Raw genomic sequence first — 9,087 nt, 5'->3', positions numbered from 1 at the left:
AAATGGGTATAATGTGCTGTAAGTAATTAAGCCTATAGGTTGTCAGTGTTGTTCTTGTGATTTGGAACTATAGGTTGTTTGATTTTGGGTAGTTTGTGTGTACTTTGGTGAATTAGATCACTTTTGAGTGTACACACACACACACACACACACACACACACACACACACACACACACACACACCATACCTGAGTCTAATTTCTACTCCCAGACTGTAATGATATCAACACTTACACTGTAGTAACTTCTCTATACTATTGGTTTATTTTATTTTATTTTATTTCTTTGGTGTTTTCTGTACAATGTCACTATCTTGTTTGTCATGTTAATCCACAAATAAAAAAAAAAGATGACAAAGAAAGATGAACAGATAACAAAGTCATGCAGCAGAAAGTCTCAACATTTACATTCAATCCATCACGTTTTTTTCTCACATGTAGACATACCAAATACAAACAGTGATGTTTAATGCACAGCTAATGTGCTGTATCATCCCCATCTTCTGCTTGATTCTGTTGAACAAAAAAAGTTGTTACAATATTTATGTATATGTGGGGACAGAACAGACTGACACATATCTTGATATAACTGTGTTTAGTTACCTTGTTAAAAGTGTGTCTCGCGTACCTAACAACACTGTAAGTTACTTCATCTTTAGCCTGTAAAACATCACAGGAGTGGAAATAAACAGTCAAAAGGTGTCCATTACATGTATTTAAAAAAAATAATTTGAGAAAGGGCAGCTGTGAATAATTATTAATTATGAAAGAGAATCTGCAGATATGTCACGCAATCAGGAGGGCAATCACACAATCAGGCGGGCTAACTGTAACTAGAAAATGCAATTTCTTAAGAAATTGCGGTGTGAATGCTGTCTGCTGAATAGCTTACGCTAATCTGCTAATGCTGTGCTTGAATGTTGAATGAATGTAATGTATAAATGTTGTGGAATATGTTGTTGAAGAGCTGACACTAAACTGCTAATGCTGTGCTTGAATTTTCAATGAATACAAGTATGAAAGATGTGGAATATGTTGTCTAAGAGCTGATGCTAATCTGCTAATGCTGTGCTTGAATGATGAATGAATAGAAGTATGAAAGATGTGTAAGGTGATGAGAGTGAGTCTGGAGGTGAGGAAGAGGACTGAGGAGGTGATGAGGACAATGGAGGAGTTTAAAATGGAAGACCAGCCTTGAAAAATGCTTGAGAGACTGTTTAAATATATGTCCTGTGTGTGTGTGTGTGTGTGTGTGTGTGTGTGTCAACTGAGCTCCAATTGAACCCAAGTGACCCCCAGCTGAACTCAGCTGTTGCCATGGCGATGGTTCATGAGTAGCAGTTGTGTCACTCCTTAGTTTGGTAGTTGATTTTAACTGAGATTTCAGCTGAAAACGTCCTCTCAAACTTCTGCCATTGTGCCAAGACCGTAAATGCTATCAACACAAAAATTCAATCTGACCATCACGAGGGTCTGAGGTAGCTGTCAGGCAAATTTTATGTCTCTACTCCCAAAAATGTGGCCAGAGCAGCAAATACAAAAGTATAGTGAGCTTCACATCGGATTCCTGCTCACCCTGTCTGGGTTCCATTCTGCTGTAACCTGCTCACAACATTATCATTTACATAACTGTTTAGTTACCTTGTTGAAAGTGTGTCTCGCATGCCTAACAGCACTGTAGGTTACTTCATCTTCAGCCTGTAAAGCAGCGAAACAAACATCACAGGAGTGAAAATAAACAGTATAGTCCTGCTGTATGATGTGTGTATTTCTGCATTTTCAAAAACAGGTGAATATTGTGGTTGTGACCACCACCGAGCCATCGTTCTGCCTCAGGTCAAAAGTGTCAATTACATTTATTAAAAATAATTGTGTTTTTAAAAATCTTTTTCTGCTCATAATTGTTAATCATCAGCATCTGCAGGTATGTGGGTCATTTAGATACAACAGAGATATTAGATATCCTTCTGTAAAGGCACAGTGTTCTGCAGAGGGACAGAACAGACTGACACATTTATCTTGATATAACTGTTACCTTGTTGAAAGTGTGTCTCGCATGCCTAACAGCACTGTAAGTTACTTCCTCATCAGCCTTGAAGGCAATAAAACAGACATGAGAGGAGTGAAAATGAACAATAGAATCCTGCTGCAAAATAGCAGCAATAATAAAGTGTTTTCTTAAAATGCAACTGTTAAAATTTGCATGGATATCTGCATTTTCCAAAAAGAGGTGGATATATTGTTTGAACCTTTAACCGTCACTGACCAAAAGTTCTTCCTGAGGGTCAAAAAGTGTAAATTACATGTATTAAAAAATAATAAGTAAAAAGGGCAACAGTGAATTCTTTATTTTGTATTTTAAAATTATTTTCTGTTTATAATTGAAATTCAACAGAGATATTAGATATCCTTCTGTAAAGGCACAGTGTTCTGCAGAGGGACAGAACAGACTGACACATTTATCTTGATATAACTGTGTTTAGTTACCTTGTTAAAAGTGTGTCTCGCATGCCTAACAGCACTGTAGGTTACTTCATCTTCAGCCTGTAAAGCAGCGAAACAAACATCACAGGAGTGAAAATAAACAGTATAGTCCTGCTGTATGATGTGTGTATTTCTGCATTTTCAAAAACAGGTGGACATTGTGGTTGTGACCACCACCGAGCCATCGTTCTGCCTCAGGTCAAAAGTGTCAATTACATTTATTAAAAATAATTGTGTTTTTAAAAATCTTTTTCTGCTCATAATTGTTAATCATCAGCATCTGCAGGTATGTGGGTCATTTAGATACAACAGAGATATTAGATATCCTTCTGTAAAGGCACAGTGTTCCGCAGAGGGACAGAACAGACTGACACATTTATCTTGATATAACTGTGTTTAGTTACCTTGTTGAAAGTGTTTCTCGCATACCTAACAGCACTGTAAGTTACTTCATCTTCAGCCTGTAAAGCAGCGAAAAAAAACATGAGAGGAGTGAAAATAAACAGTATAGTCCTGCTGCAAGATGCAACTGTGAAAATGTGTATGTATTTCTACATTTTCGAAAAACAGGTGGATATATTGGTTGGGCATTTGAGGCAAAAAAACTTCCTCAGATTAAAAAGTTTAAATTACAGGTATTAAAAATAATTTGAAAAAGGGCAGCTCATTTTGTGCTCATAATAGTTATTTATGAAAGAGCATCTGCACATCATTTATTGTTCTGCTAACCTTCCTGATGCATGCCCAGTACTCCAGTGTAAACAGAAATAATCATGATGGCAGCTCAGTAGCATTATTTGTTAAAAACAAAAAAGAGAGAGAAAAAAGAAATGATCATTATATCTCACCGCTGACGGTTCTTCGTTTGTCTGCTCTAGAAGAGAAACAGTAAAAACTCCTGTTACTGACTCTTAAAGCTGTACATAAGTAAAAATATTCAACTACAAAACTTCTGAATATTCTTACTGTTTCTCGTCAGAATAAACCAGATGATCAAGGCCGCCATCATAATGAGGATCGACAGACTCAGAGGGATGATGAGAGTCAGCGGGTGAATGGGAGCACTGCAGCAACAGTTTCAAACACACCAACACAGAGGAGAAAATATATATATTTTATTAGTGACAAAAAGAATTGACCACATTTCATATAAGTCACATTGGTCAAAATATATACATTCAGATTCCCTTCCAATGACTTTTGATTTTCTGTCTATAAGTTAGCCATAGCACAGTGAGGCGACTGACCTGTGGGATCCAGCCTGAACTGTGGTGTGTTCTTCATACGCCAAGACAGTCGTGTGAAACACAGGAGTGGTTGAAAAGGTGTTTGAAACGGTGTTTGGTGCAAGTGTTGCTATGGGAACAACACAATGATTAACAGAATCATACCACAATAATCAATTAAAATATCACTTCTACATTACAATTGTAACGCCGTAATCACTATAACTGGGTTTTTAAACTAAGCACCAAAAGCTTCGAACCATCTATCAAAAGACAAACCTGAAATGAAAAACAAATTAAACATGTTGCTCCTTCATGAACACCTCTGCACTTACAGATATAATTGAAGATTTTCATTTAAATAAATGTCTGTTAAGTCTCTATCTATTGCCGAATGAGGTAACACAATAATGATTGAGCCAATGGTCCGCTGATGAAAGCCTTTGCATTTGCAGTATATAGTATTATTACAGACTGGGTGTCTGTGGCGACATTTGTGGACAAAATCAGATCCTGCGCCCAGTTAGTGACGCGTTTTCCATCATGCAGCAGTGGTTGGTCTGCAAGAGTTGGTCTAACAGTAATCTACTACGGCTGAACAAAAATCACCACAAGGTGCCGCCAAAGAGAACGAAACTGAGAACTTTGAGATTATATCTTTAATGATATTGAAGCTATTGATGATGTTGTTGATGTTGATTAGGATATTCATGATAATGATGATGATGACAATATTGACCTTGTTGATGTTGTTGCTGATGATTAATAAAAAACTTGAAGCTGTTTGTTGACACTTATCTTCCCTCTTGTCTTGATCGTGGCTTGTGTTGTATTAACTCTCAGATGTACGTCGCTTTGGACAGAAGCGTCTGCTTAATTAAATTGTAATCGCTTGTCAGTAAACATCATACTGATATGTTCAATATCACATTTTAGACATGCCAGGTATGTTAATTAACTGACTTCATGTTGCAAAGACCAATAACTTCACATTTGAACATCTTGTACTCGTCTGTACTGTCGGTCAGTATTATGGTACTTACTGGTTCTGGGTCTCTCTTGAACAGTTACATGCACTGGCATCTGTAGGCCTCCTTTATCACAGAAGTACCAGCCGCTGCTCTGTGTCCTCAGTCCACTCAGAGTCACAGAGAAAACTTTGGAGACTTTTGCATTAATGGTCACTCTTGTTCCTTCTATTGATCCAGACGGCTCCTTCACACAGGACCCTCCCAGCCTGCACCACCGACTTTCTCCACCAACAATATAGTGACAACGGACGGTAACATCTTCTCCAATAAATCCTGTAACCTCCTGACGATCCACAGAGAGCCGGGGCTGACCTTGAGGGACAACAAACAGCATTTTCTACAATGTTGTGGGCATCAGTACTTTCTGCAAAGGTTACATGTGGTAAATTAATGACATTATTCACATTTAAATCTAATATTATTGACTGATGATGCTATTGTGATATTAAAATATTAAATTGTTTTGCTCTGAAAACTGTAAAACTGTTTTTCCTCCATATTGTTAATATTTCCCATTATGGAATTGAAAAGTTAGTCATGGTGTTTTAAAGAGGAATATTCTATAATTGCTCCTGTAGAGTGCTTCAGCAGGCAGCAGGAAACCAGCTGTTATGGCTGCAGCGTAAGCCTGAGGGGCAAATGAACCCAATCAGAGTACGAATGGGATCAAATAGTTATTCTAAGTGTCTGACAACATTTAGGTTTATAACAGAGAAACACCTTGTTTTTACATAGAAATGTACTTTTATAAAAACAGAAACAACTGATATATCGCCCACTTCAAAGCCACCAGACTTCATTAACAAAAACAGTAATTTAACTCCAAACAACACAGGAGTTGCTGATCCACTGCTGCATCAACTAGTTACTTAATTTGTATCGTTGTGTGACTTTGGTGTTTTAAAGGTTTGAATCCAACACATAACTCAAACAAACTACCTGATTGAGGCAGCAGGAGACCAGGAACTCCTGTGTTCTGTGAGGTAAAGTTACTGTCTTTGTCAAAGGGATCAGGTGGCTTAGAAGATAGCAATGTAGCTTACAGCTCTTTCTGTAGCGATCCTCTCTTTATGTTGTCAGCCAATTTTAATTACAGTCTGAGCCTGTGAGTGGCAAAAACAAGCATTGTTACTGTTTCCGTCTTATGGCTGCCAGCTGAAGCAATTTACTGGAGCAATCCAAATAATATTTTTAATAAATACTTTATACACCAAAATATGTAAAACAGGTTAAAAAGTCCCTTCTAAGGCTTCTTACCTGTGGTGACTGACAGCTGAAATAACGTCCCGATGTCTTCCCCACCATTTATCTCCACAGCACACCAGTAATAAGACCTTTTAACAGACAGGTCACTGATGGTCACAGTGAAGATTCTCTGCTGTGTGTCATCAAAGATTAAATAACTTCTTGAAAGACTTGCTGTTTTAGTTTTAACTGCGTACAAACAGGAATCCCATTTCTGTCCTTCACACAAGTATTTCACATGAGCTGTGTACTGAGACTCATAGAGACACGGGACAGAGACGGAGCCTCCTCTCTTCACTGACACTTTACTGACTGTAGTTAGGCTGTGAATTCCTGCAACAAGACCCACGAAAATATTCAATCAATTGAGATAAAAGTTTAAATTATAGTCACATCATCTTCTGACATCACCAGAAAATATAAATGATAAAATAATCCAGGTGACCGACCTGTGAGTCCAGTAAGGATGAGAAGAGCGCTGAGATGAGCGGCCATGTTGATGAGTGAGCAGAGACAAATCTCACCGTCAGAATGACTTTATGCTTCCTCATATTACTTGAGTAATTTTAGTTTTTAATACCCGCAGAATGTTTAATACGTCATTGTTAACACTTCTCCTCCCCCTGCATTCTTCCTGTTGAGCTGAAGTTCTACCCATATTTATTATTATTTCCATATTAGGGAGAAAGATGAAAATCCTAATAACAATGTTGGTCTTAATTGTCTCCCTTGTTATTTCTTTATCTTTAAGTTGCTTTTAGAGCTGCAGTTTAGTCTGCAGGCCTGTAAAACCTTAGAATGAAAGCATGAGAGAGCATATGGTAGTAATGTGGTAGTTAAACAAGAAAAAAAAACTACTTGGGAGCATGATCAGTGTATGTCTATGTGCCTTCTCTGCCCAGCACGTGGACTTTATCGCCTGGATGTGCGCGCCTTGGTAAACTTTTCATCAGAGAAGGAGATCACATTTATTACATGTAGACTACTTGTAATATATGTAAATGTACATGTACATATTGCTTTGTGATGGGCTACGCTCACTTGCTGAACACGTGGATTCATTTGATAAAACAATAATATAAATAATATCTAATGGCAGTGCTGTTTTGCAGAGGGACAATACTGACACACTTTTCTCTTGATAGCGCTGCAGTTTATCTTGTCTAAAGTTTGTCTCATGTGTGAAACAGCCCTGTGTTACTTCCTCTTCAGCCTGTGATGAAGAGGCAAACCACATCGAGGAGTGAAAGAGGGTTTCAGAATGACAGCTATTTCCTCACCTTCATGAATTCATCCACAATAAAACTTATCTCATTCAAATCTCATTCTTTTAAGGTTGTAAACAAAGTCCTGCAACTGATCCTAGCGACGATTTTGTCCATGTTGAGATTAGTAGTGTCACGGCTCAGTGGTAGAGTCGGTCGTCTTTCAATCGGAAGGTTAGAGGTTCGATCCCCAGCTCCCTCAGGCCACATGCCGAAGTGTCCTTGGGCAAGGCAAGACACTGAACCCCAAATTGCTCCCGGTGGCATAGCCAACGGGTGTGACTGATATCTGATTGACAGTTGGGCACTTTACGTAGCAGCCTCTGCCATCAGTGTGTGAATGGGTGAATGTGACATGTATTGTAAAAGCAGCTTGAGTGGTCGCAAAGATTAGAAAAGCTCTATATAAAGTACAGTCCATTTACCATTTAAAACACTCGAGTTGGAGCAGTATAAACTAAGTCTGATTCGTGATGGTAGGGTCACAGCGGACTCTATGTTTAATGTTTGTCTGAATCTGTATCTCCTGAGTTGTCACCACGGTTTGATGTGGCGAGCAATTTGCGTTTGGTCCCAAAGTTCTGTGAGAATGATCCGGACACTTTCTTTTCATTGTTTGAGCGTGTAGCTGACAGTAGAAAGTGGCCTGATTCTGAGCGTACTCTCTTATTACAACGTGTGTTAACTGGCAAGGCTCAAGAAGCTTACTGTTCCCTTCCTGTGAGTGAAAGCCAAAGTTATTCTTCGGTTAAAAATGCTGTGTTGAAGGCATATGAGTTTGTGCCGGAGGCTTACAGGCAAAGCTTCAGGATGTCTGAAAAGTCAAGTCAGCAGACTAATATGGAGTTTGCTAGGGAGTTAGTAACTCAGTTTAATCGGAGGTGTATGGCTCTAGAGGTACAAACATTTGATGACTTGGGTAGTCTTGGAACAGTTTAAAAATACTCTGCCAAGCAATGTTGCTACCTGTATAAATGAGCGCAAGGTCAAAACTGCTGCAGAGGCTGCTGCACTTGCAGACGAGTATGTCCTGACGCATAAGGTTGACTTTGAGTCCAAGGCTTTTGATGCTGGGGTCAAGGTTCATTCAGCAAAGTGGTCAGGTGATCTGGCTGTAGGTCAGAAAGACTTCCAGGAGGTCAGTCTGATGGAATGTGTAACTATTGTAAGGAATATGGGCACTGGAAAGCAGAATGTCCTGTTTTAAGGGCTAAAAGCAAGGGTGTCACGGCCCCTCTACTTGGTAGGCTCTACTGCTGTTTTGCTCTCTGTCTCCAGGACTGCAGACCTGGTGGCAGGCTAATCAGGAGAATGGGACACACCTGGGCCCGGTGTGCCTCATGTATTTAAGCCAGAGCAGCAGCCAGTCTCTGGGCAGACCTCCTATCACCACACACCTCTGCGTTACTGTTTTGTAAGTATGGGAATGGAAAATGTTCTCACTCCCAACATGTGTTTGTGTTTAACTGTTCTCACTTTCAGCGCTATTGGCTAATGTGAGCGCAAATCACAAATCAATGTCCCTCCCTAGCTTCCTGTTTTTACACTAAAATCAAAAACAGAAAACAGATCTCTGCTTGTTGTTTCACGGGAACTTTAAGGGAATTGCTTTACTAAAGATACCTTAAAATATACTGGTGGTGGTGATTCATGTGTTTCTTTTGAGCGGCTTGTTTCCTTTCTGTACTTGCTTCATTAACCCCGTCTGTGTCCAGCTATATGACTCTATATATAGATATATAGATCTAGATAGATATCTTTTTATACAGTCTATGGTCCAGCTGTATAGCATTCAATAAGCTGTCGAACATCCTTTCTGGTATCAGCCTGTTTGAAT

The sequence above is a fragment of the Semicossyphus pulcher genome, unplaced genomic scaffold, assembly GCF_022749685.1.
Source record: "Semicossyphus pulcher isolate SPU_LCO1_2020_fin unplaced genomic scaffold, fSemPul1.0.p SCAF_16, whole genome shotgun sequence".
Taxonomy (NCBI): domain Eukaryota; kingdom Metazoa; phylum Chordata; class Actinopteri; order Labriformes; family Labridae; genus Semicossyphus; species Semicossyphus pulcher.
The sequence above is the reverse complement of the archived record's forward strand: the minus strand, read 5'-3'. Positions refer to the sequence as shown.